The sequence below is a fragment of the Herpailurus yagouaroundi genome, unplaced genomic scaffold (genome assembly GCF_014898765.1).
Source record: "Herpailurus yagouaroundi ecotype Mexico unplaced genomic scaffold, PumYag 216, whole genome shotgun sequence".
In the NCBI taxonomy this organism is placed as follows: domain Eukaryota; kingdom Metazoa; phylum Chordata; class Mammalia; order Carnivora; family Felidae; genus Herpailurus; species Herpailurus yagouaroundi.
In genome coordinates this window covers 4,077,007-4,088,370 of record NW_024412447.1, presented here as the reverse complement: position 1 = coordinate 4,088,370, position 11,364 = coordinate 4,077,007, and the positions used below count along the sequence as shown (strand labels likewise).

General features: G+C 56.3%; 1 protein-coding gene across 4 annotated transcripts in view; it reads left to right on the top strand.

The window, feature by feature from the left end:
• The window catches only part of FBXL18 (F-box and leucine rich repeat protein 18), a 75,860-nt gene that overhangs the window by 11,728 nt on the left and 52,768 nt on the right, over window positions 1-11,364 (top strand). The gene's annotated exons all lie outside the window — the stretch shown is intronic.

Here is an 11,364-nt window from a genome sequence, read left to right as displayed (position 1 = left end):
CTCTCCCTCTCCCTCTCCCTCTCCCTCTCCCTCTCCCTCTCTCCCTCTCCCACTTCTCCCCCTCACCTCAGAATAAATAAATACGCTTTAAAAATAAAATAAAATAAACTTAAAAAAATAAATACACGGTAAGCCTTTGTTGACCTGAGACATGTTTGAGAATCTTGACAGATCTGATCTTGAAAAATTGCACTGATGGGGCGCCTGGGTGGCACATTCGGTTAAACGTCCGACTTCAGCCAGGTCACGATCTCATGGTCCGTGAGTTCGAGCCCTGCGTCAGGCTCTGGGCTGATGGCTCGGAGCCTAGAGCCTGTTTCCGGTTCTGTGTCTCCCTCTCTCTCTGCCCCTCCCCCGTTCATGCTCTGTCTCTCTCTGTCCCCAAAATAAATAAACGTTGAAAAAAAAATTAAAAAAAAAAAAAAAAACTTGCCGAAAAATTGCACTGAGCTTGAAAAATCACACTGCTGGGGCGCCTGGGTGGCGCAGTCGGTTAAGCGTCCGACTTCAGCCAGGTCACGATCTCGCGGTCCGTGAGTTCGAGCCCCACGTCGGGCTCTGGGCTGATGGCTCGGAGCCTGGAGCCTGTTTCCGATTCTGTGTCTCCCTCTCTCTCTGACCCTCCCCCATTCATGCTCTGTCTCTCTCTGTCCCAAAAATAAATAAACGTTGAAAAAAAAAAAAATCACACTGTTTCCCCAAATCTACTGGAAGGTATGGTGGGGCGGATGTCAGCTCTGCTGGGGCTTCAGGTTGGGGAGGATGTAGCGGCCGGGCTCAGGTCACTCAGCTGGTCTCCCGGTCAGGCTGGAGCTGTGGGGTGGCTGGTGGGTGGCGCGAGAGCAGGAGCACTGAGGCGCGTGTGTGTCGCTGTCCCCACAGTGGTCAGCGCGCACTTTGTGTTTTTGCCGAGTGCCAGGTGCTAAGCCAGGGGCTGTCGGGCACCGTCTAGTCCCCGTGACAGCCCTTCATCGTTCCCATTTCACAGACGAAGTAGTGGAAGCTTGAAGGAGGAGCTGAGGTTCACCCGGCTCAGTCGAATTGCAGAGCTTGACCTTGGCCCCAGGTCGTGCCAGATGGAAACCACTGTGCCTTTGCAGGCTTCCCCTTTCCCCTCAGAAGGCGTCCTCTGACAGGGAATGGAGCCGGCTGAGTGCTTTGCCATTCCCGCTCTGGAGCCTTCTAGGGGTCCTCTGCAGGCTGTGCCTGCCGTCTGTCCACTCTCCCTCCAAGCGCGATCCACACTGCGGCTCCTGAGGCCCTGCCGTCGGGGGTGAGAATCCCGGGATCCGACCCGGCAGAGCGGGGTGAGTAGGCCTCGGTGTTTTCCCGCCGTGTCGGATCCACACACCCTGGATGTGCGGCTTCGGTCGTTAGCCCGAGTGTCCACGGAACCCCGTATTTGGGGAGGGGGCAGTTGTTCATGCCGTGTCCCGTGCGTTCCAGTTACCCTTGCTTCGAGAATCGTAGTGCTGAGTTGTTAGAACCCCCTGGTTTAGACCTGAGTCAGTTAACTTCCCGGGAACTTCGAGGTGCAGTGTGTGCCAGGCTCTGGCCGTGGCCTCCCCAGCCACGTTCGGCCTTGCCCAGAGGTGATACGAGACGTCACGAAACGGTTAAGGACGCTCGATGGGCAGCGTCGCTGTTCCCATTGCAGGGACCTTTGGGACCCTCTGTCCTGCTGCAGGTGCGGGGTGCCCGGGTAGGTTGGAGGAGCGAGGACCACAGGCCTGCTCTTTACTTCCTGCCACCCCCCTGACGTCCCCCTTCCTGCCCACCTCTGCCTCGTGGCCCAAATTCCATCCTCTCTGTTAATTTCTCTGGCTTGGGCACCTCTCCTGCCGGGTTGGGGTGTGGCATCAGCCGCCGGGGACGGAGGAGGGGCCCCGGCTGCAGCGGGCGGCTCCCTCTACCACCGTCTTCACAGGACGGGCCTGTCTGACGTTAGAGGCTTGGATGCCTGTCTTTTTGCCTCTGTATCTGCAGCAGCAGGAATCTGCTCCCTCCTCCACTGGTCCTTCTCTGTCCAGTGCCTTGTCCCACCTTGCTTCTTCTTGGGCCTTTGCCGTCACATCGCTGGCCTTTCTGGAAGGAGCGGTGATCAGCGTGCGGTCAGCGGGCCACATTTCGCTCAAAGCTGCAGATGGGTCCTGATATATATTTAGCAAACAGAAAACTCCCCAGATCTGCAACCCTGTTAACCTGTTGGGAGTCTTGAGATTAGGAGGAATTGAACATTCCCCAAAATTGGGGGCGGGTGAACACCTGAGTTCTAATTTCACTGAATTCTGAGTCAAGGTATTTCTGGATCTCTCCTCTTTGCGATCGGGGTTTTGTTTTTGTTTTGTTTTTTTTTCATTTTTCTTTCTTGCCAACCCATTAAACCTTGTGCCTTTTCTGGCCGTGCTGTTGGGGAGTGTTTGGTCATCGTCCGGGAGTGTTTGATAAAAACGGAAGTCGATGAAAATGAAATTAAGTAAAATACAGCACCTAATTTAATAAGTCAGAGTAGTCAGAATCTCTCCCCCAAATGCCTGCCTCACGTCCACAGCGTTACATGTCTGCTGCCTGTGGGGCTACCTGGACATGGCAGGTGCTGCCGGCTCCCTGGGCTGCTGGACGCCTAACACAGGCCCCCTTCGGATTGGCTCTGCCTGCCTCACCCTGCTCCTAGATCCTCCACCTGTAAAGTGGGGCTGGTGAGAGCAAAGCAGTTTGTACCTGTAAGGCCTACAGAACAGTGTTAGCACCTGTAATACGATAATTCTTTCTTTAAAAAAAATTTTTTTTAATGTTTTCATTTATTTTTGAGAGAGAGCAGGGGAGGGGCAGAGAGAGAGGGAGACACAGAATCCAAAGCAGGTTCCAGGCTCTGAGCTGACAGCACAGAGCCCGATGTGGGGCTCAGGCTCAAGAACCATGAGATCATGACCTGAGCCAAACTCGGACGCTTAACTGAGCCACCCAGGCACCCCGACCCATGATAATTCTTTTTCCATCTAGCAAATGTGTAAACACCTGTTATTCTGGGTTCTGTTCTAGGCATAGAATTCTCTCCTTGTCTGTGGGGAGCTTACATTCCAGTGGGGAAAGTGGGCCAACAGTGCACGGAGGGAAGAATGTGGTTTATTAGAGAAGAACAGATGCCGGGGAGGACAAAGGAGAGCAGGGTGAGGGATGCTGGGGGGCAGGTGGCGGATTTCAGGAAGGTGAGATTTGAGAAAATTCACGAAGTTGCATTAGCAAAGTAGAACCTGGGAAGAACATTCCCCGGCCAGGCAGAACGAGTCGCATCAGTTGGTAGTGTCTGCGAATCATTTTATTTATTTTTTAAAGTTTGTTTGTTTGTTTATTTTAAGTAATCTTTACACCCAACCTAGGGCATGAACTCACAAGCCCGAAGGTCAAAAGTTGCATGCTCTTCCAACTGAGCCAGCCAGGCACCTCACACATGACTTCTTTTTTTTTTGTTTGTTTGTTTATTTATTATTTTTGAGAGAGACAGAGTGTGAGCGTGGGAGGGGCAGATAGAGAGGGAGACACAGAATCTAAAGCAGGCTCCGGGCTCTGAGCTGTCAGCACAGAGCCCGACGCGGGGCTCAAACCCCCGAGCCATGAGATCATGACCTGAGCCGAAGTCGGATGCTTAACTGACTGAGCCGGCCGGGCACTTACTTTTAAATGAGTAAAGATGGAATCAAATCAAGTGTACAGTTCCTCAGCGGTATTAGCCACATTTCAGCTGGTCAGGAACCGCATGTGCTGGTGGCTTCCATGTTGGACAGAACACACATGGAGATTGTTCCCATCTGCACACAAGGTTTTGTTGGACAGGGCCGAGTTAATGCCAGGGTCCTGAGATGGGGTGTGTCGGGTGTTTTTCGGGAGCAGCCAGGAGCCCGTGTGACTGGAGGGGAGCAGAAGGGCAGGTCACACCGCTGTACTGAAATAGACTGGGGCCAGGGCAGGAGCAGGGGCGCTGTCACTGTCGGGGAGGCCGTGTCAGACGTTCAGGGAGAGACCCAAGAATTTGCTGATTGATCAGATATGTGGGGCGGGTGGGAGGGGTCAAGGATGGGTCCAGATGATGCTGACGCTTTTGGCCCGAGCATTTGAGCTGATGTGGTCGTCATCCTCTGCGATGGGGAGGCTGTGGGGCACAGCTGTGCACGTGTGTCCCGGAGTTTGAGAGGCGGTGGCCTCCAGCCAGCACGTGGGACTAAGCAGACCACAGACCGGGCCCGGGGTCACCCAGTCAGGAGGTGGAGGAAGAATCAGCAAAGCCGACGGAGCAGGAGCCGGCAGGGCAGCAGGGAGCCGGCAGATGGAGGGGGAAGGTGTTCCAGAAGCTAGAGGAAGGGACTGTAGGAAGTGACTGCTGTTGGATCCTGTTGGTGTACTTGTGACGGCTGCCAGCTGTTTTTCCCGCACTCGTAGGTGTTGACTCTTTTGACATTTTGAACGACCCCGGGAGTAGAGCTATTATTGTCCCCTTTTGCAGATGAGGAAAGTGAGGCCCAGAGGATTAAGGAGCTTGCTTGAGCCACACAGCTGGTCTGTGGCACTTCCTGCCTCACAGGGCCTGTTGAGCGTTGAGCGGGGTAACACAGCAGCATTTAGTGGTCCCGAGTGGCTTCTGCAGCTGGAACGTGACCCTTGTGGCTCAGGTCCTCCCCAGGAGCAAGGCTGTGCGGGAGTTCGGTGGCCGGGGAGGCTGGTGGGGCCCGGGCTAGATGGGTTTTGTAGGTCGGCCCGGGAACTTGACCGCCGCTCATAATGGACTCTCTGTGCACGCTGGCTGCCGAGAACCATGTCCGATCAGAGCTGGGTACTGCCTGTTCAGAACAAACACCAGTTTCTAAAACGCAGCCAAATGGCCCCGTTCCCCTGGATTCTCGCCTTCTGCGGCAAGCCGAGCCCAGGGAGGCTGAGGGACAGGAGCAGGTGGCCCTTGCCCGCCTGCCGTGGGCAGGAGCTGCAGAAAGGAGATGGCGTCCCGTGCTCCGGAGACACTGGCACGCTACATCTCCCCGGGCAGCTCCCGCACTTCCCGGCAGAACGTCCCTGAGGTGGCCGGTGCCTCCACCACTGTGCCCATCAGCGAGGCCCATCAAGACTCCTGGCGGGGCGCGGCCTCCACGCAGCCAGGACCGCTCCCGCGGGGAGGTGGTGCGGGAACACGTCGTTCTGACAGCGCCTCGCGTTTCGCACGCACCTCGGCTGGGAGAGGAGCCCACGCTGCACAGAGCAGGGCGCCTTCTTTCCCAGGGCTGATGAAGCCCTGCCTCCTGGGGGAGGGAGGGGAAGGCATCACCCTGAGTCACCCTGGGCTGCTCGCGACCTCAGAACCAGGGCGGCGTCTGGGCGGAAGTGAGAGGGCTGGTTTGGAGCCAGGCCCTGGAGGTCGTCCCAGGACCGCCCTCGAGGCCCGGGCCCTCCGGAGGTGGGTGGGCTGATAAGGGGACGCTCCCCGAGCGCCTTCCTGTGCCCACAGAACCTTCAGGAGACCAGGCTGCCTTTCGGGGAGTGGGCTTTGGAGGCCAGATCCTCCCTGAGCCGAAGGTTGAGGCACGGCTGAGGGGGACGACTGCCTCCCGAGGCAAAAGTGATTCCGGTGGATCGTTTTCCTCACCCTCTGACCAGAGGGCAGGCACTGGCAGCCCCCGACACCAGGACGTTTCTGCCACCAGGCTGTGCGGAGAGCCGGGGGGAGGTTTGGACGGGCCACCCCCCCCCCCCCCCCGCCTTGTCCAGGCAGCTGGTGGAGTGGACAGGCCTGCCCCCATCCCAAACACCTGTCACGGGTGGCTTCCTTCAGAGTGGGAGAGCCCGGAAGTGGCCGGCTGGTTGAAAACTGTTTAAAAGGCTGTGTGAACACACTCTGTTTACTTGGTTTGAAACCAAGATCCGCTGGGTCTCCAGTGGGTAGCATGGACCCACAGCGCCACCTAGTGGCCAGAGCGCCACAGGCCTGTTCTTCCTCAGGGACGAGCCAGAGACCACGGTCAGGGTTCTGGACTTCAGCCCCTCCCGTTTTCCCACTTTCAGGTCTGCAAAGGGATGCTTACCTTAGGACTTTCAAAAGAGTAGGGGTGCCTTTGGGGTGCCTGGGTGGCTCAGCCGGTTAAACGACCAACTTTGGCTCAGGGCATGATTTCATGGTTTGTGGGTTCGACTCCTGTGTCGGGCCCTGTGCTGACAGCTCAGAGCCCATTTGGGATCCCCCGTCTCCCTCTCTCTCCACCCCTCCCCTGCTTGCACTCTGTCTTTCAAAAACAAATAAACATTAAAAAAAGAAGAAGAATAGGGGCGCTTGGGTGGCTCAGTCGGTTGAGCGTCCTACTCTCCATTTCGGTTCAGGTCATGATCCCAGGGTCGTGGGATTGAGCCCTGAGTCAGGCTCCAAGCTGAGTGTGGAGTCTGCTTCAGCTTCTCTCTCTCTCTCTCTCTCTCTCTCTGTGTGTCCCTCTCCCTTGCTTGCGTGTGCACACACTTCCTCTCTCTCCCTCCATCTCTCTCTCTCTCAAATTGAAGAGAAAAAAGTTTTAAATATTTAAAAAAGAGAATAATTTGCCTTTGAAAGATAGAATGAAATAGTGTATTTAGACTTTTTTTCAAGAAAAGTCAACTTTTCAGAAAATTCACACTTCTAACCGGGATGACATTTGCTTTCCGTCTGGGCCCTGCATGACTTTGGCTGTTACTTTGGCCTTCCTTTGGATAAATGAGGACTGCACACAGCCACCGTTGCTTCTCGGAGAGGCACTGCTCTCTGCTCACGGCTCTTGGAGTCCTTTCCTTACCGATGAAATTCGTTCAGTGGGTCTGGGGGTGGGGGGAGGCCCGTGTTCACATCTCTGCCAAGGGGCACCTGCTGGCGTCGGATCTCTGATGGCTGTGGCTGCCCCGGGGGATCCTTTCTCTAGCATTGGAGCCCAGAACAGCCCTGCCAGGGGCTCCCTCCTGCCACACACTGAGTGCCGCTCTTCCCTCACGCGTCCTGAGTCTCCACTGTTGATGGGGGAGTGAACATGAGACTTCTTGTGATCGTACTCTAGAAGGACCCACTGCCCTCCCCACAATGTTAGTGTCAGGAGCTTAGTAGCATTTCTACTCGTATACATTTTTTTTGTTTTTTTAAAGTAATCTCCACCCCCAGTGTGGGGCTCAAACTTGTGACCTGGAGATCAAGAGTCAGAAGCTCGGGGCACCTGGGGGCTCAGTCGGTCGAGCATCTGACTTTGGCTCAGGTCATGATGTCACCGTTTGTGGGTTCGAGCCCCATGTCAGGCTCTGTGCTGACAGCTTGGAGCCTGGAGTCTGTTTTGGATCCTGTCTTTCTCACTCTCTCTGCCACTCCCCCTCTTGTGCATGCACTCTCTCTCTTTCCTCTCTCTCAAAAAAAATAAGTAAATAAAATAAGATATTTATTCATTTTTGAGAGAGAGAGAGAGAGAGAGTCAACGTGCCAGCGGGGCAGGAGGAGAGAGAAAGGGAGACACAGAATCCAAAGCAGGCTCCATCCAGGCTCTGAGCTGTCAGGACAGAGCCTGACACGGGGCTCGAACCCACAAGCCGTGAGATCATGACCTGAGCCAAAGTCAGACACTTAACTGATTGAGCCACTCAGGCACCCCAGTGTTTATTTTTGAGAGTGGGGGAAGGTCAGAGAGAGGGAGACAGGGAATCCCAACCAGGCTTTTTGCTGTGAGCACAGAGCCCCACCTGGGGCTCGAACCCACCATCGGTGAGATCATGACCTGAGCCGAAGTCGGATGCTTAACCGACTGAGCTCTCCAGGCACCCATAAATATTAAATAAAATTAAAAACCTGTCTCATGAACCACATTTCAGTGAGTGGTGGCTCCCCTACTGCACAGCTCAGGTTAGAACATTCCATTGTTGGGGGTTATTCTGTCGGGTGGCTGCTGTAAATAGCTGGGGTTGCTCTTTTTTCCCTCAAAGACCCCTTTTTGAAAACCTCTCTCCTTTTGTCCTGGAACTTGGTAGTGTCCCCAGGTGTCGGGGTGATGGGGACCTAGTGCATGACCAATTGGGTCTTTTTAGGCTTTGAGAACTGGGGAGCGCCCATCCACTGCCCTACGCCGAGTCCTGGTTGGATCAGCCGTTCTGAAGGTGTTGCATTCAGAGCATTTCGGGTCTCCCTCCATGTGGGGGCTTGGACAGGGACACTCTGTCCCCAGAGCAGACCCACTGCCTTGTTGGGATGGGGGTGGGCATTTCTTGCTCATCCTGGAAACGTCTCCTTTTATTATGAGTGTCCACGACTGCTTACCACCTGGTCGGCAGTGTCCCAGGAGGTCACCAACCTGGCCAGGAGGTCTCTGTGGATCCTGCATAGGGATGGAGGTCTTGCCTGCAGCCGCTGGCGGAGGGGGGGGATGCGCGGGGGGGGGGGGGTTCTGCGTCTGCCCCAGGCAGGGCCATGACTCAGAGAGACAGACTCTCCCGGGTCTGACCTGGGGTTTCTGTGAGGAGTTTTTGCGCGGCGCCCAGGCCCTGGGAGGAGCTGCTAGGTGGATTAGCGTGGCTGGCCTTGGGGACACTTAGGGGGTCCTAGGGAGAGGGACAGTGGTACCCAGCGCATGCACAGCAGTGTCCTCTCAGTGGAGGCTGCAGCCCTGCCGGGCGCAGTCCTGCACTTGGTCTCTGGGGCCTGGCTTCCCGCGGGGGCCGGCCGAGTCTCTCCCGCCATGTCTCGAGTCCGTCGGTGGCCTTGGAGGCTCCTGGAGGAAGGACCTTGCCTGCTGCCTGGTGGCCGCCCTTGCACAGTGTCCTGTTGTCAGTCATCCGGTTCAGACGGAGGCGACCCAAAGACCGATGAAACCTGGTAGGGGCGGGGAAGCACCTTCCTGACAAATCTTCTCCTCTGCCCCTTTACCCCCCTCCCTGCGTTCGGGAGGCAGCGGGTTTCGGCTGCCTGTGGGCCTCCGCTGTCTGCCGGGTCCCTCCGTGGGCTGCGGTTCCCCACGCACGGGCCCAGATCTGCATCATCCATCCAGGCCCCCCGCTGGCCACGGCCACTGCCCTGCTGCTCGGGCCGGTGCCTCCACGAGCTTCTTCCCCGTGTGCTGCCACAGCCTTGGAGCCGCTCTGGCCAGGTGACCGGCGACACCCCCACGGCAGCCGGCGCGAGCTGCTTTTTGTTCTTTTTTACTCCCCTGCCCCTCGGAGCAAGCTGTTTATTTAATTAAAACAATTTCTTTGACGTTTATTTATTTTTGAGAGAGCGTGTGTGGCAAAATGGCAGAAGAGAGAGGGAGACAGAACCTGAAGCAGGCTGCAGGCTCTGAGCTGTCAGCACAGAGCCCGACGCGGGGCTTGAACTCATGGACCGTGAGATCATGACCTGAGCCGAAGTTGGATGCTTAACCGGCTGAGGCACCCAGGCGCCCCTATTTGAAATGTTTATTTATTTTTTGGGGGCGGGGCAGAAAGAGGGGGACAGAGGCTCCGAGCAAGCTTTTTAAGGGCATCAAGTGGAAAAAAATAAATAAAAGCATCAAGTGATGACTGTGTGTATCTAAGATGGACGGAAGTCCTGCTGAAGGCAGTGACATAAGGAAGTTGCTGGAGCCGAGCTCTGCTCTCCAGGGATAATCCTTACGTTTTTCTCTGGGAAGGTCTTACACAGGGGGACGCACGTTGGTCTCTGCTCACGTGGTTGTGTTGGGCGTGTGTGTAACTGACCAGGGAGGTATCTGTGAGTCTGCTCGGCCTCTGCGTTAGGGTCCTGGGGCTCCCCTCACAAACCGCCACAGCACCAGCAGATTCACGGACAGGTTTTTTTTTTTTTTTTTTAATTTTTAAAAAATTGTTTATTTTTGAGAGAGAGACAGAGTGTGAGCAGGAGAGGGGCAGAGAGAGAGGGAGACACAGAATCCGAAGCAGGCTCCAGGCTCTGAGCAAGCAGTCAGCACAGAGCCCGATGTGGGGCTCGAACCCACGAACCGTGAGATCATGACCTGAGCCGAAGTCAGACGCCCAACCGACTGAGCCACCCAGGCGCCCTGGATTCACGTACGGTTCTGAGAGCCAGAGGTTCGAGCTGCAGGCGTCAGCAGGGCTGGTTCCTCCTAGAGGCTCTGATGGAGTCCCTGTGCCAGGCATGTCCCCTGGTTTCTAGAGGTGGTCGCTGGCAGTGCTTCGCAGTCCTTGGCCTGTGGCCGTGTCACTCCAGTCCCCGCCTGCGGTCACATGGCGCTCTCCCTGGGTGTCCCTGCGTTGCTGTGCCTCTGCATGGCCTTCTTGTAAGGAACTGGCCACTGGATTACAGCCCCCCCCAGTCTAGCACGACCTCATCCTAACGAAGTCCCACCTGCAAAGACCCTGTTTCCAAGTAAGGTGCGTTCACGGGTGCCAGGGGCTAGGACAGCCACCTGTCTGTTGGGGGGGGACACAGCTCCCACCAGCTCCTCTCCCCATTCTCCTGGCTCTCGGCCCTCCTCCTGGCACCCCCCGCAATCCTGTTAGCTTCCCCCGGCCCTCTGCTCTTCCTCCGACTCGCATTCCGGAGGGCTCCCTTGGCCTGCGGCCCGGCGTCCTGCCGCACATCTGGGCATCTGCTGGTTCCGCAGCCGTGTTCCCAGCTGGTGCTGAACTGCCCTGTCCGTTGTCCTCAGCACCTCCAACCGTGTGTCCCCACCACATCGCTCTGTCTGCCCTCTAGGCTTTCCGGCTGGTGCGCAGAAGGGTCTGGTAGGCTCTGGAACATTGTCCTCCACACCACTTTCCTGTTCTCATCCCCGTGGCTGGAGGCTCCAGCGCTCCTTCCTGCCTGTGCCAAGGCCCTGTCCGGCAGCCACTGTGGCCCTCCCATCTCTTCGTGTCTCCCCTCCCCTCCCCTCCCCTCCCTTCCCCTTCCCCTTCCTTACTTCCTTCCTAATGTTTGTTTCTATTAAAAAAATGTTTTTAATGTTTATTTTTTGAGAAAGAGATAGAGCATGAGCCTGGGAGGGGCAGAGAGAGAGGGAGAAACAGTCGGAAGCAGGCTCCAGGCTCCGAGCTGGCAGCACAGGGCCCGACACGGGGCTCGAACCCACGAACCATGAGATCACGACCTGAGCCGAAATCGGACATTTAACTGACTGAGCCACCCAGGCGCCCCTACTTCCTTTAAATTTTATTTATTTTGAGAGAGAGAGAGAGAGAGAGAGAGAGAGAGAGAGAGAACGAGACTCTCAAGTGGGCTCTGTGCTCAGTGCAGAGCCCAGTGTGGGACTCGAACTCACAAACTGCGAGATCACTGCCTGAGCCAGAATTAAGAGTTGGGTGCTCAACCGACGGAGCCACTCTGGCACCCCTCTGTTCGTCCGTCTTTCTAAAGCAGGTGGGACCTGGTGC